This window comes from Jaculus jaculus, chromosome X, assembly GCF_020740685.1.
Source record: "Jaculus jaculus isolate mJacJac1 chromosome X, mJacJac1.mat.Y.cur, whole genome shotgun sequence".
In the NCBI taxonomy this organism is placed as follows: Eukaryota; Metazoa; Chordata; class Mammalia; order Rodentia; family Dipodidae; genus Jaculus; species Jaculus jaculus.
Window position 1 is genome coordinate 17,360,128 of NC_059125.1, and position 8,804 is coordinate 17,368,931.

General features: G+C 34.7%; 1 pseudogene; it reads left to right on the forward strand.

The window, feature by feature from the left end:
* Positions 1-7,387: 7,387 nt before the first annotated feature.
* LOC123456602 lies at positions 7,388-7,787 on the forward strand (annotated as a pseudogene).
* The last annotated feature ends 1,017 nt before the right edge of the window (positions 7,788-8,804 follow it).

Sequence of the window (8,804 nt, forward strand, 5' to 3'; positions counted from 1 at the left end):
TTTAGACTAATAGTCTTTATATAGATATATAAAACCACTGATTTGAATTTGCATCATACATCATCTTTCCTTTGGCACATGTGCCACAGGCAAATGTGCATCAACAAAAATTATGATTGGACATACATTTTTATAGTGCATTATTTCATTAATTTTCACTTCTTTACTTAGTATTTATTTTCTTTTGAGTAGTTTAAATTTAATTTATTCTTCTTTTGTGTGTTAGGTTTAAAACTAATACTGTTATTTCCTACTTTGCTTTACTTCTAATATAGTCATTTGGTGGTAAGAACTGAACTCTAATTTGTTTAGGTTAATGCAGTCTATCTTCATATTTTCTTACTTTTATAGCCAGCAATAATTTATGCTCTTCTTATCTATTGCACAGTTCCTTAAAATTATAATAGTTGAGCTAGGAACGATTGTGTATTCTTGTAATCTTGTAATCCAAGCACTTGAAGGCAGAAGCAGATGTGTTAGGACCAGCCATTGTTACATTAGAACATGTCTCAAGAGAAATCACCATAATTATGACATTATAGTTGTTACTTTAAAAATATTTATTTAATTAACTTATTTGAGAGAGGATGAGACATGTAGAAAGAAGGACAGAGAGAGAGAGAGAATGGGCAATAGCCAATGCAAACAAACTCCATACACATGTACCACCTTGTGCATCTGGCTTACATGGGTTCTGGGGAATTGAAACTGGGTCTTTAGGCGTCACAAAGTGCCTTAACCATTAAGCAATCTCTCCCCCACCCCCATATTTGCTACTTTTGACTGAAATAAAGACCATAATCACTGACTACCACTATTGCAACTGAGACACAGAAATTAGTGTCATTGGGAACATGAGAGATTGCATGTGAGTTTACATGAAACTTACTTCCCAGGACCTCTAGAGCAAGACAGTTGAACCATGGCTACACAGCAGGTGATAGGATAGAAAGACAGAAGCTAACATGGTGCAGTTTGAATTGTTGGGACCAGGTTTGGTTATTTGCTGCTGGTTGCCTGTTTTGATCTGGTTGGCTGGCTTGGGTCCAGAACACCAAGGCCTGTTAAGCAAAGGTGTTCCTAGTCAGCTGCCCTGATGCATGGTGTGGGCTCCCTGCAAAGGTGGGCAGGTGGGCACGCTCTCCTGACAGCTTGAAGTGCTCCTAGGGTAGCATGCATGGCAGGTACCCTTGGTGAGGCAGCTGGATGGAAGCTCTGGGATAGAAGATTAAATAATTGATCATAAATTAAAAAAAAAAACATTTTTCTTTAAAAAATTTAAAAAGCAAATTCATGCAGCACACACATACACACTCATAACACACTTTGTAGATTTTCCAGATAGTAATTGAGTACCAGTTGATATAACTTGAGTCATTTTATAGTACAAAACATATTCTACTTTGTCCATGTTCTTTGTATGTTTTTTTTTAAATCCATGGTCTATTTGGGATATGAAATGAACTAGGGCCTCTAGTCATTACAAATCAACTCAAGACACATATACCACCTTATGCATCTGGCTTTATGTGGGTACTAGGGAATCAAACCTAGGTCCTTAGGCTTCACAAGCAAATACCTTAGCTGCTAAGCCATCTCTCCAGTGCTCTAATTCCTTTCTGTTAGTTCTTATTTCTCTTGGCCATTCCACAAATAAAATAATATTTTAAGTTCTCCCAAATCTTACTGATATATATATAAATTTATATGTAATTATTAATATATAAATATATAATATATAAATATTGTATATATACATTATATATTTATATATAATTAAATGTATATGTATATATACATTTAATTTAATTTAATTACTCGAATATATATATATTCTAGTATAAGATTGATAACATATTATATTATAAGATTTTTTCTTCTCCTTTACTTAATTTTTTGCTAGAGATTTTGCCCAGAATTTCATGTACAGAAGGCAAATATTGTACCTCTCATCTATAGCTCTAGTTCCACCTTCCTTTAGATTATTTTGATGGGTATACTTTCAAGTTAAAATTTAATTATCTTTTATTTCACTGTCACTTCTTTCTTTAATCGCAATGTATTTTACCTCAGTAATTTTGAATATTCTTCATAAACTTAATGCATTCCTCTATGAGATTTTCATTCATATATATGGTATATACTGATCATATTTACCTCACATTGTTAGCTGCAGTAATCCTCTCTCCCTCCCAATGAAATTTGCCCACTTCCCAACATTATCATATATGCATAAATATGGTAATATTTATGCTTATATAATTATATGTATTTATATAATACTGGATTTAATTAACATATGATTTAATTTTTATTTATTTAATCATGAGAGACGCAGAGAAGGAGATAGAGATAGTGAGTGAGAATGGGCATGCCAGGGTCTCTAGCCACTGCAAATGAACTCTAGAAGCATGTACCACCAAGTGCATCTGGCTTACATGGAACCTGGAGAATCGAACCTGGGTTCTAGGCTTCACAGGCATGCGCCTTCACTGCTAAGCTATCTCTCCAACCCTCACATATGATTTTAAAATATTATATTATATCTAAGTCTGAATCATTTATATTAATAAGAAAATTTTAAATTCCATATATTTTTTGATTAACATGTTTTGCTTCTTCATGAATGAATAAAACTCATATATATATATATGTATATATATATATAATCTATATGTCTATACATGTATAAATCTATCATCTATCTATCTATATTCCACATTTTATTTTCTTTTATTTATTTATTTTTTTTTTGTTTTGTTTTTTTCAAGGTAGGATGTCACACTAGCTCAGGCTGACCTGGAACTCTTGGTGATCCTCCTACCTCTGCCTTCCAAGTGCTGGGATTAAAGGCATGTGCCACCACACCCAGCCCACATTTTCTTTATCCATTCATCTATTGGTTATCCTGAATAGAACCAAAATGCATGTGGTTGTTCAGTTATCTATGTAGTATGCTGATATAGATTCTATAGGATGTATCACCATAAATGGTATAATGTAATCATACTGTAGTCCTGTTTTAATTTTTCTGTACTTTAGCTTCTTGAATATTGGCTAAAACTTTTATAATGTGTGTCTTATCTGCTCCATTCATGATTGATAATTTTTTTCTTATGTGTAAAATTTCTTTCTTGTTTGAATACATTATTTTTTCCTGTTTGCAAAACTTGTACCTAGACGTAGGGAATTTTATCCATATCAAATCAAATGCTATACATTTTTCTGTGCTTGTTGCTATAAGCTGAATATTTTATTTTGAAATTCATATATTCATTCATTAATGATTGTGACACTATGCAAATGGGGCATTTTGGAATAATGGAGTAATGAAGATGGAGAACTCATTGTGGGAATAGTTATTTTTTAAGACCTTCTCTTCTCTGACTTCATCATGTGAGTATACTAAGAGAACCTGTCCATGCTGATACCTGGATCTCAGAATTTCCAAGTTTCATACTTTAAGAAACATGTTTTGTGATTAAATCACCTGGTGCCTGATATTTTTGTTATAATGACCTGCTATTGTTGAACTATTTCCTCCAAAAATAATATAAAACTTGCCATTGTAGCAATATTACCAGAGAGGAATATTTTTAAAATGATTAGCTGAAAAGTGATATTGGCTTGATTATAAAAGTATATTTCTTCCTCTCTTTGTTGTTCTGTTACCTTGTGATGCCTTTGCCATATGCCTTTGTCATCAAGAAGGTGTTTAGTGTATTATGTCCTATGAACTTGAACTTTACAGCCTCTAGTACTTAAAAATCCCATGTCCTTTCAGTCTGAAGTATTCTGTTTCACTGATACAAAATAAACTAAGGTGCAGGTCAATGTTATAAAGAAATCTATAAATAAATTTCAGCACTTTTCTAAAATGCAGTTAAATTATTTCTGGTTTTATATTTTATATATGAATATCCATCACTGATTTGTAAGACTAGAAATGCCTTTTGTCAATGGCTGATTTTACCTCATAAGTGATGCAAAATCCTACTGAGAACTCTGCTTGATGCCTGTGAATTCTAAGATTGTATGCCAGGCAGGAACAAGAAGTATTTATAGTTCTGTATAAATGTTGGTAATAGTTTTCCTCTAACCTATTTGTGTTGTTCATTCCCATGCCTTCGTTATTTTTGTATTGATCAGTAAGCAGGTGAATACGCAAAAAGAAATTTGCTAATATTCAGAGTTCTTTTCTGTGCAGACTCTCTCCTAGTATTTTGTTGTGTCAATTCTAGTCTAGTGTCAAAAATCACTGTTGTGTTTCTTCATATTAACAAGATTCCAAGACTCCTTTGAGAATTCCCAAACTTTTATAAGTCTAAATTTTTTCTAAATAATTCTCACGGCAACTTCCCTATTCTTAGAAAAAATATCATTCTTATTTGATGTCTTATGTTCTTAGTTTTTTTTATAAAACACCCTTATATAAATATAACTGTACTATTGTCACAAATTTCATTAAATGGGGACATTTTTATTATTCTATGATGACAAAAAGTATGTATTTGATTTAAAACCACTGATTGTTCAACCTGAGGCTATGTCCTCAAATACTTCCTGCCTGTCTCCTTATTGTACACAATAAATGATACCCTACTCTCTAGCACACACCCATACCCATAAATTCTTCTTGCTCATGTAGACATACCATGCTGTTTCAGGAGACTCCCCAATCTCTGGAATCCTGCCATATGTGCACCTGGGCAGGCAAATTATTCCTTCTTATCTCATTGTTCCATGTCACTGCTGGTGACCCCCACTTCCCATTGACCTCCCACAGCTGTACTCCAGCCCTCAAAGCCTTACTGCCCGCTTGATCAAATCACACCACTGAGAATGAATAACCCGCTCTGTGGTGCCCTTCTTCACCTGCAAACTTCCCATCTATCCTGGCTCATCACCCTGCTCTGTGGAGACTCCTTTTCTTCCCTTTCTCTCTGTGCCACTTCCACACTGGTTGTGGCACAACAAATAAAAGCTCAATCATTTTCTAGAATTGAATGAAAATGAGAATACAGTATACCAAGACCTATGGGATACAATGAATGCAATCCTATGAGCTTTTATTCTGTAAATATTTGTATTAAATTAAAAAAAACTCAAATATATTAATACACCTGAATGCTTTGGATAAAATAAGTAAAAAAACTAACCTGAAAAGAAAAGATGGGAAGAAGGAATTAAGATCAGAGAAAAAAATAATGAAATAGAAATGATAAGAAAGAACAAAACAAAGATCAAAGAAGGGTTGGAGAGATGGCTTAGCAGTGAAGACTCTTGCCTGCGAATCTAAAGGACCCAGGTTCAATTCCCCAGGACACACATAAGCTGGATGCTCAAGGTGACACATACATCTGGAGTTCATTTGCAGTGTCTATGCTCATTCTGTCTCTCTTTCTGTCTCTCTCATCCTTTTCCCTCAAATACATAAAATATAAAGATAAATGAAATGAGGCATTAGTTGTTTGAAAAGATAAAAAATACATTGGAAAACCATTGGCCAAATTAATAGCAAAAGAAAGAGAGGAAAGTTCTAAATTAATAAAATTATAGATGAAAAGGGAGACATTATACAGATATTGACAAAATTTAAAAAATAATAAGGACATAACTTTAAAGTTTATATATACTCTACTAATAGGCTAATCTAAGAGAATAGGGTGAATTTCCAGATGTATAAGATCTACCAACATTGAACTAAGATAATAATTTAAATGGACCTATAACAATTAACTACATTGCAAGAGATATAAAAAATCTGCCAACCAAAAAAATGTCTAGATCTACATGGATTCATAGTAGAATTCTACCAGTCTTTTCAAGATTAAAACCAATATTTCTCCAACTATTTCATAAAATATAAAGGGGATGAAAACTTATGAATTTTCTATGAAGCATACATTACTCTAATCCCAAACCAGATAATGGCACCCACACTAAAATTTATAGACCACTCTCCTTAATGAACTTAGAGTTAGGAATTATTAATAAAATATTTCAAACTTCATTCAAGCACACATATAGAAGATCATATACTAATTTCAAGTGGGTTTCATTCCACAGATGCAGAGTTCTTTTGCATATGCAAATCAATAAATGTAATATAACACATAAACTCAAGAACAGAAATCACGTGACCATGGGAGACAAAGGTAGGAGGATTGCCGTGAGTTCGAGGCCACCCTGAGACTACATAGTGAATTCCAGGTCAGCGAGAGCTAGAGTAAGACCCTACCTTGAAAAAAAAAAAATAATAACGGTGACATAAAATGTTGTGGAGGAGCTGGGCTTGATGGTGCATGCCTTTAATCCTGGCACTCAGGAGGCAGAGGTAGGAGGATCACTGTGAGTTCGAAGCAAGGCCACCCTGAGAATGCCGAGTAAATTCAAGGTCAGCATGAGCTACAGTAAGACCATTGCCTTGGAAAAAAAAAAAAAATGCTGCGGAGTGTATGGGCAAAAAAGGCCCAATTTTCAACACTGTTGATGGAAATTAAAGCTGTTCTGCCATTGCAGACATTATGGAAATCAGTGTGGAGGTTGCTCAAAAGCTGAGAATAGATTTCTCATATGACTCAGCCACACCACTCCTGGGCATATCTCCTAAAGATTCTGTACGTTTCTATAGAAATGTTTATTGCTGCTCTATTCACAATAGCTAGGAAATGGAACCCATTCAAATGCCCATCAACTGATGATTGTATAATGCAGATGTGGTACACATACTCAATGGAGTTTTATTCAACTGTAAAAAAAAAAAATTATGATCTGTGAAGGCAAATGAATGTAACTGGAAAAGATCATAGTCTGACTCCAAAGCACAAACATAGCATGTTGTCTCTCTTATGAAAAACCTAGCTTCAAATTTCTATATTTGTGGTATATGTTGGAGTAAGTTTCTATAGAGGCCCAGAGCTAGAAAATGGCCACAGTAGGAACAGAATTTATGCATCATGAGTGGGGGTGGGGGGGACAGAACAAATGGAAGATGAAAATAGAGGGTATAAGAATGGATGGAAAAAGTTTAATTAAGGATAACTACGGGGAGGAGGGAGAGAAGGGATGGTGGGAGGATTAATCAAAACTAAGGAAGAATAAAGAAGCCATATGGAAACCTACTTGGTAAGCCAACTTAAAATATAAGTTAAGATACAACTCCTCCTCAATGGAAACTACATCTGTGCTACTTGGTTCAAAACTTCCTAGAATCTCCTGGGGCCTTCCCCTGCAGTGTTAAAGTTAGCTGTGGCCTGGATGAAACAACTCTCTCTCTCTCTCTCTGTCTCTCTCTTTCTATGATAGTGTGTTTTCCTCACAGCCGACGAGAAGCAAATTCATTATTGAAAGTTAAGGGCTTCCAAGAATTCCCCCACCCCCTGTCATGGCAGTCCCAGGTTGCAACAAGGAGAATGTCAGAGCAGGCTGCAAGAAATGTGGCTACCCTAGTCATCTTACTTTTGAGTGCCACAATTTTCCTTGATCAGACCCAGCAAAGGACATTGTTTTGGACATCAGCAGTATGAGCAACGAAGACAGTGATAAAAGAATGAAGAACTCAATAAACCACAGGCATTTCAGGAGGAAGGAGTAAATGAAGAAGAGGAGAAGAAAGAGAAAAGCAAAGCGAAAATCAAATTTTATAAAAGAGGGAAAGGTCTTCATCCAGTTCTATTGAAGAGGACTCTTCAAAACAAAAGTATCAGAAGAAAGAAAAAAAAAAAAAAGAGCAAATCTAAACAACAGGAAAGACCACAAAAAAAGAAAAACAAAAGAGACAAAAGGAAAAGTATTTTTTTCCTTCATTGTTCAGACTTGAAACAGAAAGTAATTGAGTCTTTGGCCTATGTCATGAAACTTAAGAACTCATTTGTTGAAATTACCTTCTTTTCCTTGGAAATTTCTGTATAATTATGTTTCGCAACAGATCCCAGTCTTTTCCATTCAGACATTTTTTCACATATGGGACCATTGTCCCCCAGCCACATGTACTAAATCAGTCTTGTTACTTGACAGCTCTGCCTCAAGAATAGCTATTTGTATATACAAAACCCATCCCTTTTGTTGTTTGTATTTCTGTGTGTATGGGTAGCATTCTTAATTCATAAGTTAACTGTAAAATAGGTTGGCTGTAGTTAACACAAGTAACATACCTAGGAGCTAATGAGTATAGCAGAGTCAAGTGTCCACCTTTCTCTCTGGAAGCCAAATAGGGAGCAATGATTTGCTCTTGATACTGCAAAATGTAATAGCTTTATATATTATGCTATAATGTACAGAGTGATTCCTCACTATTGTTTATAAATCTAGGGTTTTATATCAGAAAAGTTAAAGCTCTTTACAGGGCTTGAAAATTAGTACTTTTTAAATGGATGGTATCTGTAGAAGATAAAAATGAATGTATTTATTACACAATTTTATTGTTTTATGAAGTGTAAGATTTTTATCATCTGACTCTTGTGCTTTTATAACAGTTTAAATATTCACCAGTTGTGGTGGCTCATGCCCATATTCTCAGCACTCAGGAGGCGGAGATAAGAGGAACAATGTAGTTCCAGGCTAGCCTGGGTTAGAGTAAGACCCTGCCTCAATGAACAAACAGCCAGGAGACAGACATAGGAGGATCACCATGAGTTCGAGGCCACTCTAAGCTACCTAGTGAATTCCAGGTTAGCCTGAGGTAGAGTAAGACCCTGCCTTGAAAAAGCAAAATAAAGAAACAAACAGACAAAGCAAAATAATTCTTCCTTTTGAAAGGAGTCTAGTTTAGATTAGTAGAAAGTCTTTTGAAATGAGTCTGT